This window comes from Leptinotarsa decemlineata, unplaced genomic scaffold, assembly GCF_025532065.1.
Source record: "Leptinotarsa decemlineata unplaced genomic scaffold, Ldec_3_MD MMD2_tig00001393_RagTag_RagTag, whole genome shotgun sequence".
Classification (NCBI taxonomy): Eukaryota; Metazoa; Arthropoda; class Insecta; order Coleoptera; family Chrysomelidae; genus Leptinotarsa; species Leptinotarsa decemlineata.
Window position 1 is genome coordinate 12,414,660 of NW_027412562.1, and position 18,292 is coordinate 12,432,951.

The window sequence follows — 18,292 nt, forward strand, 5'->3', positions numbered from 1 at the left end:
AAAAATAAGAAGTTTCCAATGATGAATCCGTAAACAAATTGTCCAACAATTATGTTGTTATTTCAATTCTTTTCTCTATTTTAGCGACTGAAGGGTAAATGATATTGGGTAATACCTCAATCTGCGTAGTATTGAAATTCAGAAAATATTTTTTCGAATATATATCTTTAAAATATTCCAGCTGGTGCTAGTAATGAAGGCTTTTGCTATAAATTAGTCCAAAATTCATATTTTCAGGAATGTTGGAAAAAGTGAATAATCTATCAATCAAATCATTACCTACTAATCGAAATCAATCATGTAATCTTGTTATAAACGTTCAGAAATATCATCACATATCCAACCAAACCCTTATTAGTATAATCTGTTCTCCTCAATTCAATCATTCTTCGACCAATTTTGGGAAAATCATCCAGATACTTGTATTCATAATCCTGAACGATAAAAATGTAGATACACCCAAATTCACTAATAATTGGTCCCAAAAAAGTAAAAGAGTAAGGGATTGTTATAATAAGGATTCATATATTTCCCAGAAGTACACAATGTAAAAACAGTAATCATAGTCCCGAATAAAATTTATTTGTTATTCTCTTTGGCTGCTTGTTAAAAGAAGTAAATACAGTTGAGCAGTATTTATAAAAATAAAGAAGGGTTACTATCTTCATTCGAGTTTGAAGGCCGTCGTAGTACGAGTGGCTGGCTTCTTCAGAGGTTTATTCATCTTCTCACAGTTATAAATAATTTTGCAAAAATATTCGAGAAAGTGTTGAAAGTCCGCCTCATGCAATGACTAGAATCCAATAATATTTTATCAAACTCACAATTTGGTTTCCGAGAAGGCCTGTTTCCGCAGAACAGGCTATATTCAGATTGGTGAAAGAAGTCTTGACTAATCTTGATGATAATAATAAGTGCCTAACAATATTTATAGGCCTGGCCAAGGCGTTTGACACCGTGGACCACAAAATATCATTGCATAGATTGGAAAGATCGGGGATAAGAGGCTCTCTTCTTAATTCATTTCAAAATTATCTCCTGGATAGAACTCAGAGAGTGAAAATCAAAAACTGTTTAGTAACCCCTTCCTATCATCATAGGCGTACCGCAAAGAACGGTGATGGGTCCCATTCTCTTCCTAATTGATATAAACAATACTGGAGTACTGAGAAACACCAAAAGCTCAGTAATCTCATATGCAGATGACACAGCGATAATGTTTTCTGGAGATTCTTGAACAAAAGTATATCAACACCATACATACATAGTATTGAATCTACTAATCTTCTCTCTGTGTCTTTCTCTCTCGCTCTACTATCTCATTTTTTTCTTTTCCTTCCATTTGATCTATCAACCAATATTATTTTTTAGGTAAGTATTCATTTGAATTTAATTTAAGATTTGTTTTGTAAAGAAACTCTCTAGCACGGGGTAGGCATAGGCTATAAGCTTAGACAATGCACCTAGTGCATAAAATCCTCTTATAAACATGTCTGTCTGAATAAATATATCATATCACATCATTTCATATCATATTTTCATGATTCGTCGATGACTGAATCGTGTCATCGGTGAATCATCAAGATGAATAAACCTCTGAAGAAGTCAGCCACTCGTGCTGGCGAAACATTGGGATGCAGTTCCAAACTACGACGGCCTTCGAACCCGAATGAAGATAGTAACACTGAATATCTCGGCGGCAGAGGCCTTGAACAATTTTTTAATAAAGAAGGGGTTATTAGAATAAAGAACTGTGAAGTGAATGTATTCAGGAATAGATAGACCAAATATCGTTCGTTCAGGAGAGAGGGAGAAACTAAGGAAATACTTCCATAGGAATCCTGTTCACAAAGATTCTTGATGAAGATATTTAGTTGAAAAAAATGAAATTTCAGTAAAGAAATTCTTCGAGTATATCTCTTTAGCAAAATTCTATATAAACCTGGTCAAGCAAAGCATTAGTGGTACTTAATGAAAAAATCGAAATTGAAACACTAAATTCCGATAACCGCACACAGACAGATATAAATTTCAATCAAATGTTGGCCTTTCATATCCATAGATTAATGATAGGCCATCAATTTATGAAATATTCAGAGGTGAAAGACTTCACAAATTTCACCATCATTTTTGAATATTCATAGATGAAATGGAAAACAAGTAAATATATTGCAGAAGATACGTGAAAAATTCCATCAACTATTCGAATAGTTATAATTTAACCCTCTAAATAGAACGAAATTATTTAGGTACTTTGATTTTGCATCTCTATCGAAAAAAAATATGAAAAAGGATATGAACTGAAGATCAGATACAACTATCGGAAAATCAAAGACAGGTACAAAATGACCATCCCTGTGCTAAAATACCAGAAGAACCAGGACATATGAACTAGAAGCAGAAGTATCAACTTCTCAACAACTCTTTAGATTCTAAAAATCCTTCGTCTGTTGTGATATGGATACAAAATATTGAATTTCAGATCTTGGCATTAAATATTTATTTGAGTCAGATTTGTTGACAGAAAATTGAACAGTACTTTCAAAAAAAACCACAGGAGGGTGTATATCTTGATTATACGAAATAATTTGTTTAAACATTCTGAAAATTCAAACTACTGAGAACAAATAACATTATATTTTATTGAGCAATGTTCGTAGGAAAATGCAAATATTGAATATGGGTAAGGAGGTATCGATGCTCTAATTTAAGGTAATGAGTTCATCGGTGCTTAGTGAAATGACCAATTATCTCAATTATTGCATAGCATCACATGCAACACAAGCGAATGAGAATCCAGTAGCAGCTCACTAATCGAAATTCACCAACTTATGTAGGGAGCAATGGTAGCAATATAAAATTACTTTTGTGATATAGAAAGCATTGTGATTGACCAGTTCCAAATTTGAAGTGAATGAATTAGAAACGGAAACGAAGAAAGACAACAAGCAGTGAACATTCCTGAACAGGCTGGCCATGGCCAATCGAAAACGAAAAATAGAATTGAGTCAACACCTTTGTAAAACGTAAGGACACGTCTATTTCTGATTGAAGGAGTACACTCTCTTCTGATATACTTTTACACTTGTACACATCGTTAATTTCAGTTTTTAAGTGATCGATTAGGTGACCGTGAATACCATTCAATGTTGCCTCTTCTTGTAATCCTGTTTTGTGAAAAGTATTGATCTGAAATCAGTATAATGATGAAAATCATTTGATATTTATTGTACGGTGCTCTACATGCCTTGATGATATTCTATGGCAAAGCTAGCCGCTCGATATCTTAGAAATAGTTTCGGTCCTGTTACTGTTCTACTAGCTCTTTCAATTTTCCTGTTATTACCTTTTAGACGATTCGTGTATATAACTATAATAATAATACAATATTTCCTCGAGATCCTAAGAGATAAACTGGAGCTAAACGGATATTTATGTATAAGAATCAATTGTAGAGTTTCATGAGAAATGAAATATTAAGGACAGTCCTGTCGTTGTTATGAAATTTTAGATTGAAAGAAGTATTCTGTGATAATTCAGCCTTCATTAACTGGAAAACATTTTCAGTAATAATTGAAATAGTTATGGTTCAAAAAATTATCTGCATATTATTTCTCTCTCTCTCTCTCTAGGTTTTTTTGGCCTTTGCTTCCGTACGGCTGCATATTGTCTGATAAATTAATTGAATGTATCAACACTGTTCTATTGGGAGAAAAGTAGATCACGAAAAAATCCACCCACTTCTATTCCAACGCTTGAATTGTCGAATTTTTCAAATTGATAGCAACAAGATTATTGTGGTGATATTATAAGGAAAAGGCTGATTATGTTTCAACAGATATCGTGTATTCATTCGTTATATATGTATTTGCGATATTCGATATTCGATATTCCCTTTGTTGAATGTTTGATGGTATTCGTATAATTCTTGGTAGACACCGAAATGGTGTACATTGATTTAATAAATATTTTTCACGATTGAATTTTTCAAATATAGAAATTCATATTAGAAAATATTCACATATTCTACAACTCAATAAATCAAATTGCACTAATAAGAATAATCTATCGTCACAAGAAAATTTGTAGAAGTTCAGCAATCCTTCTCGATATCTTGTATTGATTACATACACACTAACTCTATAATTTCTTATATGATTGTAACACAACATTCCATTAAATGGATTTAAATATACTTATCACAAAAAATTGTTTTTTGTGAAAATTTCATCAATGTAACAAATTTTCGAATATTCCACTTGTGAAAAACTACTTCATATTAAATATTATAAATCAAATCTACTAAAATCCAATCCAAATGTGTACCTAAACTCAAACAGTTGTGTAAGTCTCTAAAATTGTATTTATTCAATATATTAATATATTAAGCTTCTACAGAATTGTATGTTTTCTTACTTTTCTATATACTCACTCACTCTTCAAATAAACTATAATAATCTTCAAATGTGTTTTCTTCACAACACTGGCTCCAAGTTTATCTAAGTTTATTCATGCAGTTGGTACAAATTTTCCATTCGATCTTTGGTTTATCACGGAACACAATCCCTAATGAACAAAAAAAGTGGTTTGGAAATTGGGAAGAGCTATTTTTGCATTTTCTTGGAATTTGCCTATATTTAGAATTTATGAAAAAATTAGATGCACAAAAATTGCAATACAGAATATATTATCAGAAGATACAAGATACAAAAAATCGCAGGCTACTAGGAAAGCAAACACAATTTGGAAAAATAAGAAGGTATTTCATTATACAACATAATCTTCTCTCAAATGGATACATTTTTGAAAATAAACCTGCAACCCCTGCAGACCTGTGGAAACAAATTTCATTTCACTCTGAAAACCAATCCTCCATAATTTCTATCACCTCTTCGTTGTAGTTTCACAAATTTTTTTTATTAAGGAAAAATAGATGAATTTGGATCTGGTGTATGAAGGGGGTGTTAGTAATTCTAAGCCTTAATCACGAGGTGTTTACATTGCATTTTGCGATTTTTAGAAAGGAGCATCGTCCCGCAAAAAAGTCCCTCCAGACAAGTTTCCGTGCCTTCTCTTCATATTTTTCTCATAGGCACCGCTCTTAAAGCGCCTTAAGGATTTTCCTGTAGTGCTTGTGTTTTGTCCTAAGAAAATTAAGAGTTGTAAGTAATGTCGAATAGAAATTCACAATCATTGTTCTACTCCTACCCAACAGATTTTTTAACACCAAATCGTTATGCCTTGTAGAACAGTAGGAACTCTATTATATCGATTGCTGTTTCATTATTGAGTCAAAAAAGGTACCCAAGTTTCGTCTTCTACAATGACAACATGATTTGAAAGGTTCGCATCTTCTTAAATTCCGGCACAGATCGAAGGCGATGCTTCTACCTTTCTTTATTCCGGTCAACATCAGACACTTCAGGATGGGAATCCATTCTGGGGAAATTTTGCTCACGTCCAAATCGTTTTTACTCAATTGAAGGTTTCATAAATCGCACGAACCATATCGATATTAATGAGGGTGGCCAGAGAAACCGGCCTTCTCAATCTATCTTCAACTTCAATAGTCAATTCATCTCTTCCAAATGTTGCAGCCCAAGTTTTCGCCATCGCATTGATCACCAAAGGTATTGAGCACATATGCGTAAATCTGCTTAGATTAGATTGTAGGGGAGCTGGCCCATGGCTTGATTCACTGCCAACTTTTCAGATCTATTGGAATGCTCCTTGGTTGTTAGAGCTCATTGTCTAGCTTGATCTCTTTGATGAGATGTCATAGCCTTGACACTGATCCCTTCATATAGCTGGCAGCCTCTGGTTTCTCTTCCTCGCATCTTGCGTGTCTCAGACTTGCTATAGCTTCGAATTCACAGAGCATATGCAGTGCGGTTTCTTTCTCTTCTTGACAGAACCTGCATTAGGTTCCTTCTGTCCATGTTGGTCATATGTTTCCTGAGTCGGCTATGCCCCGTTAGTAGGCTCGCCACTACCCTTACAACCTTACGGTTCTGGTTTAGCAAGTCTTCAGTGAATCTGGGCAACGGTTTCTTCATGAACTCTTTCGATTGCCTCATTCCTGGGAGCTTAAACCACCAATCTATCGATTCAGGCTTGCATCCATGAGTTTATGGATGTCTTTATACATTCTTTCGCTATCCCGCAGAAGAGTTCTGGGCCGATCATAGCCTTGGATGCGCCTTCACGGGCTAGAACATCAGCCTCCTCATTGCCCTTGTGAACTTTCTGTCCGGGTGGCCCTATTTTGGGTACTCAGCTTCTTCAGTGTGCTCAGGCAGCTCCCCACCAGTTTTGAGAAGACTTGAAGTGGGCTGAGCGCCCTAATTGTCGCCTGATTGTCGGACAAAATGGCAATGCGTAAATCTGATCACCTCTTAACACATTTGTATACATATTTGTGAAAGATTCATTGAAATTTACGAACATTATTTCCTTCGCTGTTGATAAGAATTTTTGGATTTTATGAGTTACTATTCAATCATTCAACTTATAGTATTGCTGTATTGTACAGTTTTTTCCAGTTTCCAACTTTTCGAGTTGGTTAGAAGAATTCATTGAACTGAACGGCGCGGCGGTCATATTGTAGTCATTACTGGAGATTTCAATATAGAGTACGATAGACATATACTTTATTGCTTATGATGCACTCTTTGGAACCTTTGGTGTAGTAATGAATATTACTGGAGTTTTTTCCCAACACCAAATCGTTATTTTTAACACCTGGACACGTGTTTCGATCACCAAGTGATCATCTTCGAAGAGGAAGATTAAAAGTTCACATGTCCTGAAAATGAAATAAGATATATCCCAGTATGAAATATAATTTAAAGAATAGGTGTCAATATCAACAACAGAGAAAATACAATTGATTGAAAAAGCTCAAATAACTAATTGAAAATAACGAATTGAAACAGTTGATTGCGGTATTCACAAGGATATTCAAGAACTCCAATTCACCTATCGATCTAGTTCTTAGTAATGACTGCAACATGGCACCTTATACAGAAAAAGATTATATCATAAGTCACCATAAAATCCTACATATTGAAAGTACGAAAGAATCGGACTTGCCTCAAACCAGAAAGCTTCGTGGTTAAATAAACTATGATGAACTAAAAAATATACTTGTGGAAAAAGATTAAGGTTGTACTTATAGTGACGTTGATGTATTTTTCAGAAATATTTGTAAAGAATGTTGTTTGCTCTATTGAGCTGATTGTACCCATGACTTCAAGAAAAAATCATAAACAATGGCTATATGATACATGTAGAGCAGCTACTGATGGGAGGAATACAGCCTATAAAAAATGTGTGTTAACTAATGAGGAAAGAGATTGGATTCTCTATAAACAAAACAATGAACGAGTGAAAAAGATATTTATTTGAACAACAAATTGTTGGGAATAAGTGTAATTCCAGGTTGATGTGGATACACCCCAAATAAATTGTAGGCAGGAAAAATGTAGGGAGTTCAATTTCGAGCCTATATTGCAAAGGGATAATTTATAGTGACGAAATAACAATCACCAATGCATTGAATCAGTATTTTATAAATAGCATTCAAGATGTAATGATCAGTATTAGTCCAGCAAATGCAGAAAACGATGAAATATTCAATACAGTGCCAAACTATTTGTCAAACAATTAACCCTTTGACCCTACAAAACTTATACGATATAATAAAATACCTAAGAAAAAAATATAGTATTGCTTAAGTTGGTATCGAAGTTATTTAAAAATCATTTCTTGTTGTTGGTTTTCCGCTACTGAATTCAATTAATTTGAGTTTATCGAAAGGAAGAGTGCGGCAATGTTGCAAAACTTCAACAATAGTTCCAATACCAAAAATTCTAAACACTAACTCAGCTGAACAATTGAGACATTACCATACATTACCGGTTTGTGACAATATCTTAGAAATAGCGTAACTAAATCGAAAAATGAAATATATTGATGTGAATAATATTATCTGTTCGTACAAATCAGACATTAATAATTCTTTGGATAAACCTGGAGTTGGAATATGTGCGGTTTTCATTGATATGAAATAATCGATCGTGAAATATTAATATTGAAATTGAAGAAATATGAATTTTCGGGTTTAGTAATATATTGGATAACGAGTTACCTGGGTAATCGATATCAAAAAACCAAAATGGCAAATATTGAGTCGGAGTATCACCTCAACAAGTATGGTGTGTCATAAGGAAGTGTTTTAGCTCTCCTTCTATTCATGTTATTTGTAACTGGTTTGGGTTATGTTTTGACAAAATGTAGTGATTTCGTTAATCTTATGAACACATTGAATGATGAAATAGATAAACTCATTTATAAATTCAAAATCGATAAATTGAAAGTAAATGAAACCAAAAGTAATAAGATATACAGAGAAACTCAGTTAATACTAGACGTGTTTTCAATCGCTCTTCAATAAATTCAAGTTTCTCTTATTAATATTTATCAAAAATAAGTGAATTTCGGATCTCCATTAGTTTGTAGTGTGAAGCATCCATTAGTGTAGCTGAAGTATAAATTATTTATCCCTCTTACGTGCAGTTGAAATTGTAAAGTTCATCGAAATGTCAAGCAAATGTGTAAGATGCACGAAAACATTAGGTGAGAAATCACCAGGCATTCAATGGGGTTTTTATACTCGAGTTTGGGGTTTTCTAGAGGGCAAAATGCTTTATTTAGCGATACTCCAGGAATTGTTTATAAATGCGAAGAATGCATAGGCGAAGGTACGGAGAAAACTGAAGGTACTAATTGTGGAAGTTGTCTAGAACTCTCTCAAGCTACAAAGGAGTTAACTGAACTTGTGGAAAGCCTGCAACAGGAGGTGATGCAATTGAAAATGAATAAAAACCAGGATATTACAGAAGTCATAATAAACGACAGCGCAGAGAAAAAAATCTAATTACTTGCAAACTTGATGGAGATGATCAAGACACCGATTTGAACAAAACTATTAAAATCATCTAGACCATAGCACCAACTGTAGGCACCAATAATTTTACTACTTATCGAATTGGCCGAAGGAATGGGGTCAACACTTTACCTTTGAAAGTAACGCTCCATAGTAAAGAAGATATAATTACTATTCTGAAAAACAAGCGTAAATTGAAAGATCTAAATATAAACATTCGAATCAACACAGACAAAACAAAACTTCAAAGAGATTACCTGAAAAAGATATTGCAGGAATTGAACGAACACAAACAAAAGGGAAATGAAGATATGTATATATCAGATACATAAATGGTACTCCCACCATCGCCTCCTCAAAAAACTATTAGATTTCAAAATTAGTCAAATAAACATACGTTCCTTAAATAATTGCTTTGATATATTCAAAGACATCATACTTGAAAATTAGTTTGCAATTGTTGGTGTGACAGAATCATGGCTTAACCCAGAATACCCAGATAAGTTTGTTTCAATTCCTCAATTCAACTTGGTATGGCTATATCGCAACAGTAGAGGCGGAGGTGTTTGTATTTATCTGAAGTCCTCTTTCAAATATAAAGTGTATCACTCAGGCATCACTGCTCATGTCTTGAAACAGTTGTGGATCATTGTTCACGTAAATGAATATGAAATTGCTTTCGGAACTGTATATCGTCCACCAGGAACTAGTGTTGATTTATCTCTTAATGATTTATGTTAAATTTTAGAACAAATTCACTTGGAAACGACGGTTATAATTTTAGTGGGTGATATTAATATTAATCTCCTGAATCCAAATTCTAACGATACTCAATCGTTCATTAATTTGCTTTCTGTCTTTGATTTGTGTCAAATTGTAGAGAATCCCACTCGTATTACTAATACATCTGAAAGTCTCATAAATGTCATCTGTATAAATAAAGAATTACTGGTAAGAATTTTCAATACTATTGATATGAATGGTATTACAGACCACCTAATGGTCAGCTGCGTAACCAGTTTTCGAAATGAATAACTACCTACTGATTTAATATACTTCAGAAGTTACAAAAGCTTCGATTTCACTAATTTTCATAACGACTCTGTGAATATGCCATGGGGTGATATTCTTAATTTACAAAACATGAACTCTAATGTAAACTTTTTAAATGATTGTATAATACATCTATTTGATAAACATGCTCCTATCCGCAGCTTGAATTGTAAAAAAAATGTCTGCCTTACGTCACAAACAACCTCAAGCTCATAATGCAAACCAGGGATAAGGCTCATAAAACATATTTAACTTTGAGAACACCGGCTTCAAAGAAGTATCATGTAACTCTAAGGAATTACGTTAACGACGCTCTAAAACGCGAAAAATCAGCATATATGCAATATATTCTAAACAAAAATAAAAAAATTCTAAAGCAATTTGGAAAAATCTCTCATATTGGGGCGAGAATACAAAGCGTTCTTCACAAATCAACAGTCTACCGCAAAAACTGCGTAATCCAGAAGAAATCAATAACTTTTTTCTTCATTTTACTGGAAATTCTACAATCAACAGTGATACCTTATTATTTTATAGTAATAACAGATTCAATATCAATGCAAGTTTCTCGTTTATGGAAATATCTAATAAGGATATCTTTGAAGCTATCAATAAAATAAAATCAAATGCTTTCGGTATCGATAATATCAATATTAAAATAATTTCATTTATTATTCCGCATTGCATAGTTGAAGTGAAACATATTTTTAATGAGTCTCTGAGGCAAGTCATTTTTCCTGATCTTTGGAAAATTGCTAATATTTTACCCACTTCGAAAATACCTGTACCCACCTGTTTCAACGAGTTACGTCCAATAAGTATTTTACCAGCATTCTCAAAAATCTTTGAAAAAATAATAACACAACAAATCAAAGTATATTTGGATACAGCTAACATACTTCCAGAAGTGCAATCTGGATTCCGACAGAAATACGGTACCAGCACTACTCTTTTGAAGGTTATCAATGATATCACTACTTCTCGAGACAAATCGCTGGTATCATTTTTGGTTATGCTTGATCGAAGCAAAGCATTCGATCTGGTAAACTTCAAACTATAGCTGAGTAAACTAAAATACATTGGGTTTGAATTCAGTTCTTCAGATTGGCTATCTCACAGGAAGGGCTCAACGGGTTATACTGGATAATGATCAATTATGCTCATCTCTTCAGGAAACTTCTTCTGGTGTATCATAAGGTAGCATTCTAGGTCCATTAATGTTCTCTCTTTTCATTTTTGACTTTCCTGCCACGTAATCCCAGTGCGACGTACATTTATATTCTGATGATTTTCAATTATATCTGTCAAGTCAATCTAATAATATTTACTATGCTTATGCTCACTATGATTTAGAAAATACACTTCTATTTTCCAAAAATCATGGCCTTCGAATAAATCCAAATAAAACAGTAGCCCTATGTTTGGGATCTTTTTCTTGAAAATCAACCGATTGATTGGGTGAATTCAGCAAAAAATTTAGGTGTATATATCATTAACACTCTCTCGTTCAACGAGCACGTCAAACACATTTACAAAACTTGCTTTTTTAAACCGAAATCCTTATACAAGTTCGAGTTCCAGCTTTCTCAAGAAACGAAACTGAAATTAGTTCAATCATTGATTTATCCCCATATTGAGTATTGCTGCTCAGTGTATTACAACTTCTTGCCAGACTATAATAAACACAAACTTCAACGCATACAAAAAGCTTGTATGAAATTTGTGTGCTGCATAAACTACCGTGATCATATACCTCCATATTTATCGAAACTAGATCAGCTGAATATTGAGTTTAGAATTTGTTATCTCATATCTGTATTCTTATATAATCTATTGGAAAGCAAAACTCCTAATTACTTGTTCAGATTGATTAGTAAGCGATCTGATAATAATTCTATCGAAGTATCTAAATGATTTATTATCGTATATTAATTTGTCTATATATCAATTCAAAAAAACTTTGAAAATTCATTTCTTAGATGTTCAAAAATGATTGTAGTCTTTTATATTATCTCCATAATAGTTTTTTTAATATTATTTTTCTGTCTATTGTAACTGTTACTTATAGTCTTACTGTATGCTTTTTTTTTTCTCAATTATGGGACGGGTGGAAGATAGCCTACGGCTAACCCTTTTCCCTTTGTGTATAAAACTCGTTTTTGCACAATAAACGTTATTATTATTATTATAAATATATGTTTAATGGCAATAATTTTCTGTAAACAAAATTTCTTAGTATGGACATATACATGAAAAAAATTTAAATATCTTGGCAGAACTTACATGGAACGCTCACTTAGAAAAAGTTTTTCGCAAAGCCAGACTGTCCCTATTGACATGTCGAAGGATTTGTGGTGAAACTTGGGACTTAGGTCCCAAATAAATCCATTGGATTCATGTGATACGATTGTCAGACCAATAATCACTTATGGTGCAATTGCCTGGTGGCCGAAGGCTGTACGGAAAACTGCCCAGACGAAGTTCTCTAGCTTACAGAGATAGGCTCATCTGACCATCAGTGATGCCATCAATACCACACCGTCAGCAGCCATGGAGATCCTTCTAGATCTATCTCCTCTCCACATTTTTCTAGAGAGAGAGGCTGGGTGGACTGCATATAGACTTATGCACATTGATAATTGCACACATCAACTTAATGCAATTATATCCTGTTTTTTGAGAATTCAACCAACAATCAAATTTCCACATTCCTCCGTTCTCCCAAAGACAAAATTGTCAATGAATCCCAGGGTATATATAAAATTCCATGCTCCGATTGCGATAGAACATATGTAGGCCAGAGCAACAGATGTGTGACAAGTAGGGTATATGAACATCAACGTGCTGCAGTCAATTGTGGGGATGCCAGGAAGTAAAAATGAAACTCTTTGGTATTGTGTCAAGCTTTCGGAAATGTTTGATTTCTTTCTTCGGGACTTAGTAAAAATTATGAACAAATTAAAAACACAGTTACAATTTCATAGACCGGATGAGACTACTTACTATAGTGAGTTTGAGAGGAGCTAGTTTCTTCAAAACAATCAAAGCTTATTCGGTCATCTTGTTCAGAAAAACATCGTAAAAACATTTAAATGTTAATTGGAATCTTTCAATACTTAGTTGTAACGGACAGCATGATTCAATTATGAAAATTAGTTTTAGGTCAGTCACGTGAAGCGTGGTCTCATTGATGTATGACAAGTGTCAATTAATAAATGACCAATAATTTATATTGATCCATAGAGCTGACAGTTCCATCGAATACGTACTCTGCCATAATGATTCATTTGGTAGTACTATTAATTCCATGTTTACAATATGAAATTACGGACTATGGTTGATATGATGAAGAAAAATGTCAAATGGATTCTATTGAATTGTTTGATGAAATATTATTGAATTTATCCTAGTCCAATTTAAGTATATATGTGTAAATGGAGCTAATATTGTCAATGTCAGATTTTTTATTCATTACATTATTTTCTCCTTGTATAAGGATCATTTCCAGAAAGGAAAGTTTGATGTCGAGAAGAACGCATTCAAACCTGAAGCAAATGGAAATTCAAAGGCTTTCCTTCAGAAATTGTTCTGACCCATTTACTCAAATTGCTAGAAAAATATACAGGGTGTAACTAAATAAGTGTAAAACATTCAAGAAGGTGATTCCACATCGAAAAAAAGATAGGATCTTTCATATAAAGAAATTTCATAGGAGCATCCCTTGTTAAGATACAGCCCCTTAAAGGGGGTACATAAAATTTGTATAACAATTTTTTTCACAAGCACTAAAAAAGTTACAATATTGAAATCAACCTCACGTTTTGTACTACCAAAAAGACACTTAGCCATAAATTTATTTGGTTTACCCCATGGTAGTAAGGGGTGGAAAACGCAACCCCTAAAATTTATTTCCAATGTAACTTTTTATCTTATTATTTGTTTACCATTTAAAAATTCATTTCCGATAGCCTCTTTTATTCTAAACAAAAAATGTCTGTTGGGTTTTTTGCCCAAAATGAACCAGTTCGCAGGAAAAAATTATTTTAAGAAACTTAAGAAACCGCATCATCGATGCGTGCAGGGTAATCAGAGAGACTCCAGGAATATTTGAGCGAATACGTGGCTCAATGCGCCGACGTCTAGGCACATGCGTAATGTCCGAAGGTAGACATATTGAACATTTACTATGATTTCTACATGTTGTGTGTTTTGTTATTAATAAATTAGTTTTGTTTATTAACCTTCAATCGTTTAATGCAGGTACTAACTACAAAATTAGTTTCGTATTTTCGCATTTATGACGATGTATTTCTGTAGTTGTAAGTAAAATAATTTTCTTTGCGAACTGGTTTATTTTGGGCAAAAAACCCAAGAGACATTTTTTGTTTAGAATGGAACAGGCTATCGGAAATTTTTAAATTTTTAAATGGTAAACAAATAATAAGACAAAAAGTTACATTGGAAATAAATTTTAGGGGTTGCGTTTTCCACCCCTTACTACCATGGGGTAAACCAAATAAATTACTGGCTAAGTGTCTTTTTGGTAGTACAAAACGTCAGGTTAATTACAATATTGTAACTTTTTCAGTGCTTGTGAAAAAATTGTTATACAAATTTTATGTACGCCCTTTAAGGGGCTGTATCTTAACAAGGGATGCTCCTATGAAGTTTCTTCATATGAAAGATCCTGTCTTTTTTTCAATGAGGAATCACCTCCTTAAATGTTTCACACTTATTCAGTTATACCCTGTATAAAATACATGTTCTACAATATCCAATATTGTTTTGAAAATTATCAGCTTGTAAACAACAAACAGATGAAATACTCGAAATTGTATATTGGAAAAATTGAATTGGACGAACTCTCACGAAAACGGAATGAAGAAATCCAATTTATGGAATCAAATTGAAGCCTCTGTCTGTGACCCATTTTTATATTTTCTGTCCAACAGACATCTCAAGACGTTTGTCACGCAATTCCATTAGAGATATGGTGGGTAGTAAAGCGCTTGAATTACTGAGTGAAATCGATAGTTCTATCTTTTGAAATGACGTTCATGGTGAGTATGATTACTAAGAAATTTTAAAATCGATATTCCAAAACTAATGATGTAAATGAAGTTGACCTGATATTCATTTGACGATATCATTTTGCTGTACTACAAATCTGATATGTAAACCAAAGATGCAAAATTGTATCAGTTTCTTAAAAACTCGAGAATGACTGGCCGATTCTCATGATCTTTGAATTATTGTATTTGTCTCCTAACAGAATAGCGGAATAACTATTGAATCATTGGAGAATAAAAAAAAAACAGTACTAAACGCATGTATATTCGGTTTGTAAGGTTTTGACAGTGATCGTGGTACTCACAGAGAAAATTAAAACTAAGGTATATCTGGAAAGAGGTATATTTTTAGGAGGGATTAATTTTTGGGAAAAAAGGTTTCGGCTTTCTTCTACTTCATCTTTATACGAAAAAAAAACATGTTAGAATATCCCAACGGAAGGAAGAAAGTAATCAAATACAGAGATGTGTAGGTCAATTACTTTCATATAAACATTGAATCAACATCTATTAAGCGTTTGGAAATCGTTTAAGCGGCTAAAAACATTCGTGAATGTCAAAAATGCAAACACTAAAACTGTTACACTCTTCTTGACGTGCGATGAAGTTGGTGTTATAAAATCGGATGAAATACACCTTTCAGAATCTACGAGTAGGTATATGTAAGTTATCAAATTGTTGCCTACAGGAATATTAAAAATCAGGCAACTTTGGTTTAATCATAATTATACCGTGAATGTACAAATATGCTTTGTAACAACGCCACCACAGCAAGGAGTGATAATTTTTTTTCTGACATGAGTAGGAAAAGTATTGATTGAAGACTGAATTGGCGCCCAGTTAGTTATGAGTGAGGATTTATTAGATGAGAGTTCTGCTCTATTCAAATTTCAAAACATCAGCATTTCAGGAGAAGGATTGAGGTTCAGGGAAAAAATAGACTCAGAATTTTGAATCTGTATATTTATAGATACACGGTATCAATCGATTACTTTATGTTCTACTACATAATTGATTTGATTTTCTTTTTTCGTGAAATCGTGTGTTTCATTATTGTCGACCTATTGTTTGTTGTCCGCTTCAGCCTAGTTCGAGGAATGATACTCTAAAGGAATTAGATTTTCAATTATCGGAAATCATCATCATCATTATGTTGATGATAGACACTACCTTGCACTGACGAGTGGCCAAACAACCCGAAACTGGTCTGCAAGTGTGTTCCAAAAATTAAAAATCCATTGCGGCAGTTGTATTACCAATAGTATATGCAGGAATAACTTCAGTGGCGCCTTCATATGGTAGATATTGAGTCATGGCCCATCCATATTGATAATTGATATCAAAGTATATCAAATAAGATTCAGGTTTTGAGGGATTATAGCTGAACATGGTATTGGCTCTTCTTTCTCTGCATACTTGACTTGAACTTCCTCGAATTCCACGTTCAACAAACAAAAACATATTTCGAACTGTTAGTAGCTTCAGTTCTTGTTTTGCATACTTCAAAATTTCATCTCATGTAGAACCTGTCGGAGTAAAGTAGTGTGCGGAACCAAGCCCATATGTTCACAGAATATTCGAAGGGATTCGTTCGAAGACATCAGCCTGAAGTAATATATCAGTTTCCATATAGTCCCCCAAACTGGTACTTCCAAACATAGTCCACATGGACTTTTGAGCTCTACGGTACAAACGATGGAGACAATGTTTTCCATGGTATTCATTGTAGAAAGTATCATTGGTTGGTAGATGAGTTTCTGTAAACTTATCAAAAAAATCAAAATATTCGTATGACATCACACCTTTCTTTATTAGGATGTTGGTTGGTTTTTTATCCAGATTTATCGTGTGCGACTTCAATTGGAGAATTTAGAGATATATAGAGATAGTTTCTCTAAGGAAGTAATCATAAATCGAAAACTATTGATGAATCGAAACAGAATGTTTGATGCATCCATATGTTTTGTTGAAGATAAGAACTTTCCTTCGGTGATTTGTAGTTACTGTTTTTGATTTTAAATTCTTGTAGCTATGTCCACTATGATCAAATGAGCATCATCGCCTGATAGATTATGAAAAATAACTGAAATCGTGTGGCTGTCCTTACAGTTGACGTTGCACTCTTCATAGGCCAACCTACACTAATTATATTCAAAAATGAGATGGTTATTGTTCCGCACCTTCTTATCTGATTAATAAATTGCCGAAAGGTCATAAACCAAACTAGTTATTCGATCAGCAAATCACTGCATGCAGTGATTTGGTAGGATGGTAGCCTGGTGGGTTGATGTGAGTGGTCAGTTCCACTCAGTCAATCGACCGCTGTGCGATTCGGTGGTTTGAACCGCAAGGCCGATTTTATACCGGTCGTCAAAATTAAAATAGTGTACCACATGTGGGTACGGGACCCGGTGATACACATGACCGGTGATCGGCGTCGATCATTGGTAAGCATGTGTGCCAGGTCCCGTTCCCACATGTGGTTCACTATTGGAATTTGGACGACCGGTATCAAATCGGCCGTTCACAAACGTTGTGTGTGCAATTAGCCTTGGGAATCGCACAAAACGAAAGTTGTCGTCCGTAGGGGCGACAGCTGGTTAACGGAAAACAGATTTTAACAAATTTTTTGAGTTTTCTCTCCTATATGTTCACTGATATAACAATAAATCATTATAGGAACAGTTTCTAGGAGAAATCTGGAATGTTTCTGGCTAAGTATTATTTGTTATCAGTTCTAGAACACTCCAGATCAGCATAAACGACAGAAAGTACTTGATTTCTGTAGTTTTTGAATTTCATTGTATTTTCACCATCTTCGGATATTTCAATTGCTTCATTGTTCACCTCCCTACAGTCGATAACTAGACTGTTGGATTTTTCTCCAAGGCGGAAATGAACTGGTAATGAACTGAAGTTATTTTTTTCATCATATTTAGCCCAAATATTAAAAAAACTGCTTTCCTTTTTTTATATTTCGACAGACTGAAAAAGTGATGACGTGTTCCTTCATTTTTTTCAGAATATATACATCTACTAAGATTTCGGAATGTTTTTTCGATCTTGGAATTTTCCTACCACTGGAAACTGAATTCGTGAATTTCAGTACTTAGGAGTATTGTAGATATGATAAAGTAATAGCATTATTTTTTCAATTTCCAGCTGGAGAGAGTGCTGAGGTTAAAACCTGAGCACAGCTATGCTCAATTTATTTTATTAATCA

General features: G+C 33.8%; 1 protein-coding gene across 2 annotated transcripts in view; it reads left to right on the top strand.

Annotated features, from left to right (window-relative positions):
* LOC111506965 (uncharacterized) overlaps positions 1-18,292 on the top strand; it is a 181,936-nt gene that overhangs the window by 112,010 nt on the left and 51,634 nt on the right. The window lies entirely within an intron of this gene.